Source organism: Canis lupus, chromosome 1 (genome assembly GCF_003254725.2).
Source record: "Canis lupus dingo isolate Sandy chromosome 1, ASM325472v2, whole genome shotgun sequence".
Classification (NCBI taxonomy): domain Eukaryota; kingdom Metazoa; phylum Chordata; class Mammalia; order Carnivora; family Canidae; genus Canis; species Canis lupus.
Window position 1 is genome coordinate 79,938,254 of NC_064243.1, and position 12,242 is coordinate 79,950,495.

The 12,242-nt window shown below is 35.9% G+C and overlaps 1 long non-coding RNA gene across 1 annotated transcript in view; it reads right to left on the reverse strand.

Moving 5' to 3' along the window:
- Positions 1-1,245: 1,245 nt before the first annotated feature.
- Positions 1,246-12,242, reverse strand: part of LOC112644680 (uncharacterized) — a 195,305-nt gene continuing 184,308 nt past the window's right edge. Inside the window, exon 4 of the long non-coding RNA XR_003126638.3 lies at positions 1,246-4,692. This is a non-coding gene — a long non-coding RNA (uncharacterized LOC112644680). The remainder of the gene's footprint in view (positions 4,693-12,242) is intronic.

The following is a 12,242-nucleotide window of genomic DNA, read 5'->3' on the forward strand; positions in this document are numbered from 1 at the left end:
TTAGGGATTAGGGCTCAACAAATGAATTTTGGGGAAGAAGAGACAATTCATGAATTAAAAGAACAATTCTGGCTTAGAATTTTCTGAAAATGAACCCACATAAGCAAACCTAATCAAAACCAAAAAAACCAAGGATCGTTGTCTTGCTCTTAGATATAGGATGGGGCTGAGAAGCTGCTCTGGTAATCCGTTTGTGGCAACAAAACCAGAAGTCTTGAAGACCAAATTTAAAGTTTATTCAAATGCTTCCTCTCTTATGAATCATGTTTTTTTGATGGGAGCATAAGATGGAGGGGAAGGTGGTCATAGCATGTCCATGGAAATTCTCTTGCAGTATTCATGAGGAAACCTACCAGATTTCATTGCAAAGACCTGGTGTGCATGATCCAATCCACCTCCTGCATTATTACTAATAAGCTGTGAATGACAATAGACTTTCTGTTTGATAATAAAAGAAGAGGATGAAGAGATCTCCTTGTAATCATGATCAGTGCACGACAGAGCACTTCATTTCCCCAGGAGGCTGGACTCATTATGAGAGTAATGAACTGGGCAGCTGGCACAATTTAGAAGAGGATGGCCGTCCATCTCTCCATAGTGCTGTAAAACCTCTCTGACTGTTTCTGTGACTGGCTGAAGCTGGCATGAACTAGATTGGCAATTTGCAAAGCAATGGGAAGACTAAGAAATGTTTCAGGAGTATGATAATGATTAATCTGCATGGAGACAATGCAGCATTTGGAGATCAAATCAAGAATTTGTCAAGCATGCTTTTGAAAAGATTTCTTTTAAAAAATGAATGATGTAAACAATACTACTATAACAATCAAAGGCAAAAAAGAAATAAATTACTTCTAATCTCACAACTGTAACAAATCATGCCAATATCTTATTCTCTCGTCCATTTGAACAAGAAAATGTCATATGTCTTGGAGCAGGAGATGGAATAAGTTTTGGAGCTGGCAAAGGATTTCTTTGCACTGGGAAATGATGTACTAAAGAGCTATGACACTGCATGTGCACAGCTAAAGGGACAGTGGAGCTGTACTGCAGCTCAATGGAACCACATGGAAGGCTGACTTCAACTTCTAAGTCTTGAGAAATCACTGTCAGGCAAGTAATTCTGACCTCAGTTACTACTGTGCTTGTGACAGTGTATAAGTACCTACTGGAGTGCCAGCTGTTTAGCCATATGTCCCTGGGTCACCATCATGTGTCTGCAATTCTAAAGGACTTCACCATGCTTCAATGAATCCATGTTCCGCAGCGACACCCAATGGTGAAAGGAGAAACAACCGTGGCATAAAATGTGATCCTCTGGATAATTAGATTTACTGGCTTGATTTCTTAAGGTCAACCCCCCTGCAGCTTCATTGCGATATAACTGACACATCCCATTGTATAGGTACAAGGCATACAATTGATGATTTGATACACTTATATATTGCAAAATGATGACCACAGTCGGGTTAGTTAACACCTCAATCACCCCATTTTTTTTTTTTTTACGGTGAGAACATTTAGAATTTATTCTCTTAGCAACTTTATAGTATATAAATACAGTATTGTTAACTCATCATGCTGTACATTAAATCTCCAGAGCTTATTTTTTTTTGAGCTTATTGATCTTACAATAATAACCTTTGAACAACATCTGCCCATCTCCCCTATCTCAACAACCCTTGCCCCTTGCAACCACCATCTACTCTCTGCTCCTGAGTTTGGCCTTTTTAGTTTACACATATAAACAGATATCCAGTATTTGTCTTTCTCTCTTACTTAGAAAAATGTCTTCAAGGTCCATCCATGTTGTTACATATGATGGCAAGATTTCATTCTTTATCATGGCTAAATATTATCTCAGTGTGTGTGTGTGTGTGTGTGCGTGTGTGTGTGTGTACATACATATACATACCACATCTTCTTTAGCCATTCATCCGCAGACAGACTCTTAAGTTGTTTCCATATCTTTGCTGCTCTGAATAATGATGCAATGAACATGAGAGTACAGATGTCTCTTCAAGTTCATGGTGTCATTTCCTTTGGATGTATACCTACGAATGAAATTGCTGGTAGCTTCATTTTTAATTTTTTGAGGAACCTCCATATTTTTTTCCATAGTGACCAATTTACAACCATATCAACCATGCATAAGTGTTCTCTTTTCTCCATATCGTCACCAATACTTGTTATCTCTTGTCTTTTTGATAATAGCCATTCTAACAGGTGTGAGGTGATATTTCATTGGTTTGGATTTGCATTTCTGTGATTATTAGTGATATTGAGCACATATTCATGAACCTGCAGGCCATTTATATGTCTTCTTTGGAAAAATGTCTATTCAGGTCCTCTGGCTATTTTTTTAATGGGACTGCTAGGTTTTTTTTGCTATTGAGTTGCAGGAGTTCCTTATATAGTTGGACATTAACCCCTTATCAGATATGGTTTGCAAATATTTTCTCCATTTGGTAGGTTGCTTTTTCATTTTGTTATTTATTTTCCTGTGCAGAAGCCTTTAGTTGGATGTAGTATCACATATTTATTTTTGCTTTTATTGCTTGCACTTTTGGTGTCACATCTATAAAAACAACTGTTGCCAAGATCAATGTCAAGAAAATTTCTCCCTATGTTTCAGGTCTTATGTTTAAATCTTTAATCCATTTTAGTTATTTTTTTTTTGCGTGGTGTAAGATAGGTGTTCAATTTCATTCTTCTGCATGTGATTATCTAGTTTTTCAAGCACGATTTATGGAAGGGTTGCTTATCCTTTCCTATTGAGTATTTTTGGCTCTCTTGTCAAATATTAATTGACAGTATATGTCAGAGTTTCTTTCTGGGCTCTTATGTATGCTCCATTGGTCTATGTGTCTGTTTCCAAGCCAGAATCATACTGAATTAACAAATAATTAACAAGCTTTGCAATATCATTTTAAATTAGGAAGTGTGATGCCCCCAATTTTATTATTCTCTTTCAAGATTGCTTTAGTTATTCAGGGTCTTTTGTAGTTCCATACACATTTTAGGATTTTTTTTTTTTTTAATTTCTGTGAAAAATGCCACTGGAATTTTGATAGGGACTTCACTAAATCTAAAACTAGCTTAGGGTATTATGGCCATCTTTACAATAGTAATTTTTTGAATCCATGAATATGGAACATCTTTCCTGACTGGTTTCCCAGGTTTTTTGCATGCCTATTATCTGTTTTCAGTAGTGTGCTGGTAAATGTTTAACAGGGAGGGGAAAACCTTGCTTGTAGCATTTGCCAATTTCCATGGTATAAATCCTTCTGCCATGGCCAATTTCAAGAATGACTGTGTTAAACAAAGGGATTGCAAAATTTCTGGAAATTCAGCAATAGACTCTTGAAGCCATGAAGCCAGCTCTAGCATCCCACTGTTCATTTTCCCTAGAGCACCCAGGGAGATCTTTGCAAAATGTAAACCAGATACATCATTTCCTGTTCCTAACCCTATGTTGTTTTCTATCACTTAAGATAAAATTAAGTCCATATCTCTACCTTACAGAGGTCTCTGGTTCTTTGCCCCTCCCACTATCTCCAGTCTTGTCCCAGCTTATTATGTCCCTTGTCCATGGTGTTCAAACCCACCCTGCCCTTTGTATTTCTAGCTTGCACCTAGCTTATGTCCATCTCATGTCTTTTCATAGGTGATTCCTCTGCTTGTGATGCATTTTTCCCATAGCTTGCATGCTGGATTCCTGTGGTCATTCTGACCTCAGCTTAAATTGCTCCTCAGAGGAGTCACTACTGACCACCCTATCTTAAGTATTCCCCTAATAAATTTGGTATCACATCACTGAAACTTTATTCTATACATAAAATTCATGCTGATATCTAATTGTTTATTTATCTACCAGCTAAGTGTCTTACCACAATATAATTGAAATGAGTGCAGTGATCTTGTCTGTTTTGTTCATCTCTGAAACCCCAGTGCCTGGTATACGATAGGTATTTAGTGAATATTTGCAAAAAATTTTTTAATGAGTTGGATTTGATAGCATGAAAGTCAAAGCCAACTTTATTACTTCTTTTTGAGGTATAAATGACATACTATGTTAGTTTTAAGAGTACTACATAATGATTCGGTATTTGTATATATTACAAAATGCTCACCACAATAAGTCTAGCTGACATCCATCACTATACATAGTTACAAATGTGTTTTTTCTTATTATGAGGATTTTTAAGTCTCTAGCAGCTTTCAAATATGCACTACAGTATCAATAACTATATTCCCCATGTTGTGCATGACACACACATCACTTATTTATTTTATAACTGGAAATTTGTACTCTTTCTTTTCTTTCTCTCTTTTCTTTTCTTTTCTTTTCTTTCTTTTCTTTTCTTTCTTTTCTTTTCTTCTTTTCTTTCTCCCTTTCAATCCAATTCTAGGAGTTCATTCTTTGCCATCTCTTGGATAAATGTCAGGCCAGAAGCAACTTCTTAAAAGTCTTTTTTAGTCATAAGATTTATTTTGTTTCAATAATTAGCAGATTGCATCCATATAATATCAGAACACTAGACTCTTGTCCTACTTAAAGCTTCTTCCTTTTTCTAGGTCTCAACTACCCTAAACGGAAACCCATGGAAAATGTAGGTGTGGTCAACCTCTTCCTTCTTCCTCTCTCTACCTTCTCTTCCATTCCCCAGCTTCTGCTTGGCTCCTTTATGGCTGTGGTGGAAAAAGAAAGAGAGAAAACAGTAGACAAGATATACTTGATCAAAGCAATATTGATCTGGAATTAGTGTCATCTGTTGGTACACCATCTGTCAGGATGTTTAGAAAGCTGATTTCTTTTCTCCTGGAGCACTGTAGGTGTGGGTTCCTTAGGAATTCTTTGCTCGGATTTGGCTGAACCTATTTGGCAAGGACAAGGGGGGGTCTACTGGGGGTCCTACTGGGTCCTACTGGGGTTTTCCAACTAACCTCCCTCATTGGGGTCTTATCTTTGCCTCAAGGAGCCCTTCTTGAGTGGAATTCCTTTTACCATGAGCTCAGATCTGCTTGCTTCTTCAGCACCCATATTTAGACCTTGGGAAATATGCAAATTTGCCCTCCATTTAGTCAATGAAGTTTAGTGGAAGGGGAACTTGCCCTCACACATTCCTTTTTTCACTGTTATTATTGTTGCAACTTCCAACTAAATTCTCCTTTTTAGATTTCTCCTTAGAACAAGATTTCTCTTGTACCTTGTGATCTAGTCCCTGTGATCATTTGCAGAAGACTGCCAGAGAAAGTCACCTGTAACTGTCCAAGCTGACACTCCAAGAGATGCCTTCATGTTAACTAAATTGGAAACCTGGAATTATATGAAAAGTGTTCTGTGCAAGTTTACAGGACATTGAAGTGTTAGGATCAAGCAAATCCTAAATCTGAATCCTGTCTCTATTATTTCCTAACCAGCATCTTAGGAAACAGAAGACTAAGCTTTAGTTTTCTTTAGAAACTGGTTTGAAAATTTGAAATAATTTAATTATGTTTTCTTTCCTTTTTTTTTGAGATCAGGCAACAATATTTAAGACTGTGTCTCTGACAGTTTGTCAGCTGAAATACTAACCAGATGTGTTTTAGGGATGTGAATGATAAAAAGACTATATTATTAGATTTTTTTTTCATTTCTCTTTATGTGTCATAATCCACTTAATCAGATTTTTTAGGAGCTTCTCATTTTAACATTTTTTCAACAAAATATGGATGTATCAAATCAACTCTTTATTTTAATTCAATGATTTCTACTTTTATCAGATTCTCTTTTCTTTAGGTAAGTTTATTATTTGTTTTATAACTTCGTAAACTGTTTTAATCACTTCTATCATGCTTATTTTCAAATAAAGTAAACACTTAAAGCTCTGCATTGGTCTCTCTTTATCATTTTGGTCACATCTCATAATTTTTGATGTGTAGAATTTAAATTTGATTTTTTTAAAATCTGTATTGCAAAATTTGATTTCTTTTCCCACAATAGTTATTTAATATTATGTTTATTTTACCTTAAAAGATTCACTCTTGGTGTTTTATTATTTTAAATTTTTTTGCTAATTTAAAAATTTTTTAAAAATCTGTACATGTCTTGGTGGCTAGTATATGATTACTTTTGAAATGTTTATAGAATCTTGAAAAGAATATGTAGTCTTGCTAGTCTTGTGTCTGTGTATGTATGTATGAGTTGTATGAGTGTGTAGATATAAAAACATTAAATTTTTTAATTCCAATAAAATCTCCTGCACCATTATACTAGAATCAATTACTCTTTGTATTTCTATTTTTGCTTTTGAATTATTGATACTATTTTCATGACTAGCTTGTATTTCATATCCACTGTAAAATGTATATTTTATTTTAAAATTTATTCTTTAATGCACTACACCCAGGCTAATTATGTTTTACATTAAGAATATGCCAATTTGGGGCACCTGGGTGGCTCAGTTGGTTAAGCATCTGCCTTCGGCTCAGGTCATGGTCCCAAGGTCCTGGGAACAAGCTCCCTGATCAGCAAGGAGCTTGCTTCTCCCTCTCCCTCTGCCTGCAGCTCCTCCTGCTTGTGCTCTCTCTCTCTCTCCCTGTCAAATGAATAAATAAAATCTTAAAAAATTAAAAAAATAAAAAAGGAATATGATAATGTAACATCACAAAAAATTTTGCTTTTAGCCATGTCTAGATTGTTTTCATCAGGTTAACTTAAACTATTTATAATTATTTTTGTACATCTCAAAAAACCTTTCTTTAAAATATATTTTCACTTTTTTCTTCCTTTTTATTTCTAAGTAATCTCTACACCCAATGTGGGGCTTGAATTATGATCCCAAAATTGACCCACATGCTCTACTGACCAATCCAGCAAGTACCCCTCTCCTCACTTTTACTATATTCCTGCCTCCACTGGTCTATAGTGATTTCAAAGCTATAAATTCTATTTTGTGGTTACTTTTAAGGTTTTCAAAATATAATCTTATCCTATATAAAACTAATCAACAATATACAAAATTATTGTTCCTTACATAAAAGGATGTTCCAATTTTTATTTGTCTCTAAACCTTTTAATTTCCTGATCTGTATCAAAATAAAATCTGGAGTTAGAATCAATTTGTAGTTTCAAATTATTTTTCCATACATTGTGTGTATTCTTCAGACAAATTTTAAAATTGAAACCAAATTTACAAGGTGTAGGCTTTTTATTTTTTTTATAATGTTTAGTTTTAACACTTCTTTAGTTAGTTTTACTCATTACCAGACAAATTTTTATTTCAACTTTTTTCTTCCTAAATTCTCAATGTTGACTTTTAGTCAGTTGTCCTTCATCTGCCTATTATTATTTCACTAATAATCATGGGTGGAATAGAATATGCCCACCTCCCTCTGTCCCCATCTATTTCTAAGAATCTTTCTTTCTCCTTTCCACACAAACAACTACTTGGTTTGCTACAAAATGTTGGCATTGGTATGGATACTAGAGAAAAGAGAGCATTTTGGTGGCCCTGTTGAGAGTATTTTCTTTGCATTAGAAAGTTACCCACCCATTTCTTGAGATAGTATGAATGAGGTCTTGCCTATTCAATTCTAGGAATAGGTAGTATATAATTGAAAGATATCCTTGTTGTCTTTCAAGATAACAATGATACAGCAGGAGCCAATGCTGGTGTTGGTTCCATTCAACAGACCTAGTTACAAGTAAGACATCTGTACCACAGTAAGTTGACTTATTCTTAGCTGAAAGAGTGTGGCAAATTTCCTTCTTTTTTCTTTTTTTAAAGGTGTTTCATTTAGAATTTTGGAGACATAGAACCAATAACTGCTAACCTGGTGCTATTTTCCAAGACATAGTTTCAGCTATCTTTGAATCTGGTCTAGCAGAGTACCTGAAGCTTCACTTCCCCTGCCGTCATTCCAAGCTTGTAGAGGGATAAGAAAGAACATAAAATCCTAGGCCTGAACCAGCTGAGAAATGTGTCCAACTACTAGATGAAGACTAAAATTAGAAATGTTTATTTGTCAACTCAAGCCAGCTTCTTTGATTTGAAGTCAAAGTTAGAGGAGTTTGGGAGAAAAGAATTTTTAAGACCACAGAGGTGGTTAAATAATCACAGAAAATTGGACTGAAAACTGAGTAGGAAACTATATTTATTTAAGAGCAGGTTAGAAACAAATAACTTCTGGATAATCCGGAATTATTACCACAAAAGTAATTGGAGCACCCCCCATCTTAACTTCAGTGGTCAGTGGATATCTGGTGAAGAGTATTTCGAACAGAATTACAGAGAAACCTGGCCTGTGGTAGTGTTTCAATATCTTTACTCAAGTTTTCAAAAAGCAGACCCTGAGATGAGGGTACCTGTGTAGGTGATTTATTAAGAAAATTATCCCAAGAGATAATATTAGTGAGGAAGTAGTACAGTAGGACAGAGAGAGAAACCAAGAAATGATACAATTTCAGGTAATTTCCAGACCCAGTCCTATTTCACAGGAAGATCTGAACATAACTGATATCACAGAGTTATCTTGCTGCTAGGGTAGATCAACTGGCCATCAGTCCACCCTTTGCTACAGGCTACCTGTAAAATGTTGTAAACTCCCAGATACTTCCAGCTATATCTGGGTGATGCTGTTTCAGTGACCCAAGGATAACTTTTGGAAAAGGGCTGCAGGTACAGGTAGCTATAAGTAAAGCAGGCAAAAGTCAGAGGATGGGTATAGGGAGTAAGTAAAAGGAATCTATCAGTATTTGGATAGTAAACCACCAGTGTCCAACTATGCTTCATAAATGTTTGTAATTGTTGAATGACCAGTGAGAAAAACTTCAGGATACCAGACAGCATACAGTGTAGTTAAAAGTGAGTGGTCAACGCTTGGAAGATTGAAGAAAAAAAAAAAAAAACGTAAAGAAACAAAAAGGATATGAATAATAGAGATAAACCTTATCTCCCTCCAAATTATGTCACATTATAAGTTGGTTTATATTTTCAATAAAAACACCCCATCTCCTGGTTTCTGCCATAACTCAAAAACCTGTCCTTGAGTCCTAGAATTTACTTAAAATAATATTAGTATCCTCATAAGGAGTTTTCTCAAACCAAATCCATTTTCTCTGCAATTTTTCTCTTCCTTTTTGAGGTCTTTTCTTACAGGCTACCCAAGGTATATCCTACTTTGCATAATGATAGATTTTCTCTCTACTCAGGGTCTTGCATCACAAAATCATCGTAGGTTGGAATAGGTCATTATTTTCATCCATTCACTTATTTATTCATTCAATGACAAATATCTATTAAGTCTCTACTGTGAGACAGGAACCAGGAATATAACAGTGAATGAGGCCTTCTCCTCTCAAAATGTTTACAGGGACACACTTGTTTGTCATAACATTCTCTGTGACAGAGAAAATTTCACAACCTCTTCAATAAGTTTATTTCATGAATTTATTCAAAAAACTTTACTGAGTATATACTAGGTGAAGACTGCGATAAGTGGTATGGGAAATACAAAATCAATTCATCATGGATATGGCTCTTTAGATGGTCATAGTTTATTTGGAAGTCAGAGAGTGGTAGCTAAGAATCATTAGATAATCCCAGCTCAATCTCTAATTAGAGAAGTTGATAATAAAAAAGATCATGATGGTGTACTTAGCTTTTTTTTTTTTTTTAACCATCTACTATATGCCAGGCTATGTAAAACAAAACAAAACAAAACAAACCACCTCTTTGTGTTTTGTATTTAATATTAATATCCTGTGAATTACATTATGTTGACTCCTATTCAATAAATAAAGGAACAAGAGCCAAAAAGGTAAGTTATGTGTTCTACTTCATACTGTAAGTGGTTAAAATTGTCTTCAATTTAGCGTATTTGGCCACTAAGTCATTTCTAATGTACCATGCTGTACAAAGACTATTTGAAATAATATATTCTTGCACCCTCCCATGGTAAGAAAAAGATAAATCTTTATGTTTAAGAGGTCCCTAGAACTAACAGGACTGAAATTTAACAATGTAACCCAAAAATACAGAGAATGCAATTTATATAGTTCAGGAACAAGAAAGAGATCTTTAAGGATTTCTCTAGTTCATGTACACTCTGATGAGCATCCAGACTTGAGTACTTGAAATTCAACCAAAGTCCTGAACTCTCTGAAGTTCAACAACTACTAATGATTAGTCGGGCTAATAAATATAAGGTCTGGGTTATCACACCCCCACTATGTATGAAAGAAAAAAATCAATAATACAGCTTCACATTAAATGAAAGCCCTCTGTCTCTCAAACAACCTCAGGGCAAATGTGTTTATGAACTGGAAGTATGATGAACTCAGTGTTGGCCACGGGGTCATGAGACTCCAGATATTCCAGAAATACCACATTGTTTATCACTACCTACTAAATACATTCTATCTAACATATCAGAAACGAACAATCCAGCAACCCTTCATGTAGGAATAGTTCAGAATTTGTGTTGACATTGGTTAGATTGCTTAGTTGTTGAATTTCACACAGGCACATTTGAGCTCATCAAACATTACTGAGCACCTAATATGTGCTCAACTCTGGCTAGGTGCTGTGAGAGACATCATTATATACCCCTTTAGGGGTTTATAAGACAATTGGGAAGATCAGTGTAAACATCAAAATCCCAGATTTTTCCAAGATAGGTATAACTCCAAGCATTTTGCTTCATCGATAACCAATGGGTCCTCATTTTTGAAATAGAAGATATAGGTAGTATAGAAATTATAACTTTATATATAATGCAATATTATATACACAAATATATGTATGTAAATATATGTGTATATACATTTGAAACAAACTATTAGAGCTGCACTACGTATGATAAATCACAAATAGCCCTAGCTCTTAAATGCCTTTTGAATCTATCCATTTCTTCCATCTCCAATCCCGCTAATTAGAATTCAGCCCTGACCATTGCCAATTGTCTTACTTGAGTTACAGTAATAGGCATCTTTCTTATCTCGTACTCTTAACACACCTCAAAACACTGTTTTTTCACTCTGAAGAAAGGTCTTCTAGGAATGACCACCTTTGCTGAAAAGCTGTCCCTTTGCCTTTAGGATAAAGTTTGAACTGTACAACATATTTTACAAACCTATCCAAGAGTCCCGCCACTGCTCCGTCTTCATTTACCTGGCCAGGATCCACCTTTCCTAGACTAGACTAGACATTCTAGTCTTTGATTCCTTCAGCTTTCATCACTGTTCTTTCTGTCACATCTTAGTACATGCTGCTCCCTCTTACTGGAACTGCCACCCTTCCTTCCCCTAGACCCAACATATATTTTTTAGATAACAGAAACATTTTTTAGATAACTTCCACTCATCCTTCAGATCTCATCACAAATGTCACTTAGTCAAGGATGCCTTCTCTGTCTTCTATGTTACTTAAACCACCTGAAGTGCACTTCCATAATACCCCTCCCCCCACCAAAACAATCATCGTCTTTTTTTCTTAGGTAGGTCCCGTGTCTAATGTAAGGTTTGAACTCATGACCCAACTGAGCCACCCAGGCGCTCTCCGGCACCACATCCTTGATGCATGGCATGGCTGCAATACAGTTGAAAACCAGCCCTAAACACAAGCCATAAAGAGTTATGACTACACCATTGCAGTTTTGGGTGGTCAGGCAAGATTTTACAAAATATAATAAAGTACATAAGGAAGTCTATTTCTGTTATAAAAGAACTGCATGTGAACATAAAGAGCCTGAGCCCTTCTTTCCAGGTCATTAGCAGGAAGGTGTGGAGCAAGGAACCAGGAGGGGAGCATTTGAATGAATAAATGATTAAATGCACGATGCTCTGGTTACAAAAGTATGACTTGAAAAATGGCAGGGAGTCCCTGGCCATGATGAAATATTCTGAAGAGTAACAGCCCAAGAATCTTTTCCCTCTGCCTTCTTGGTCAGCACCAAGTGGAACATGCCTGTATCCCCCATCCAGTCATTTTCTCAGTACTCATCAATATACACAGGAAAGGGGATGCCTGGGTGGCTCAGCAGTTTAGCACTTGCCTTCAGCCCAGGGCATGATCCTGGAATTCTGGGACCGAATCCCACATCAGGCTCCCTGCATGGAGCCTGCTTCTCCCTCTGCCTATGTCTCTGCCTCTCTTTCTCTCTCTGTCTCTCATGAATAAATAAACAAAATCTTTAAAAAAATATACACAGGAAATCTAGCCAAACCCTTGACTAGTCACCTGAAGGGGTTTGTACCT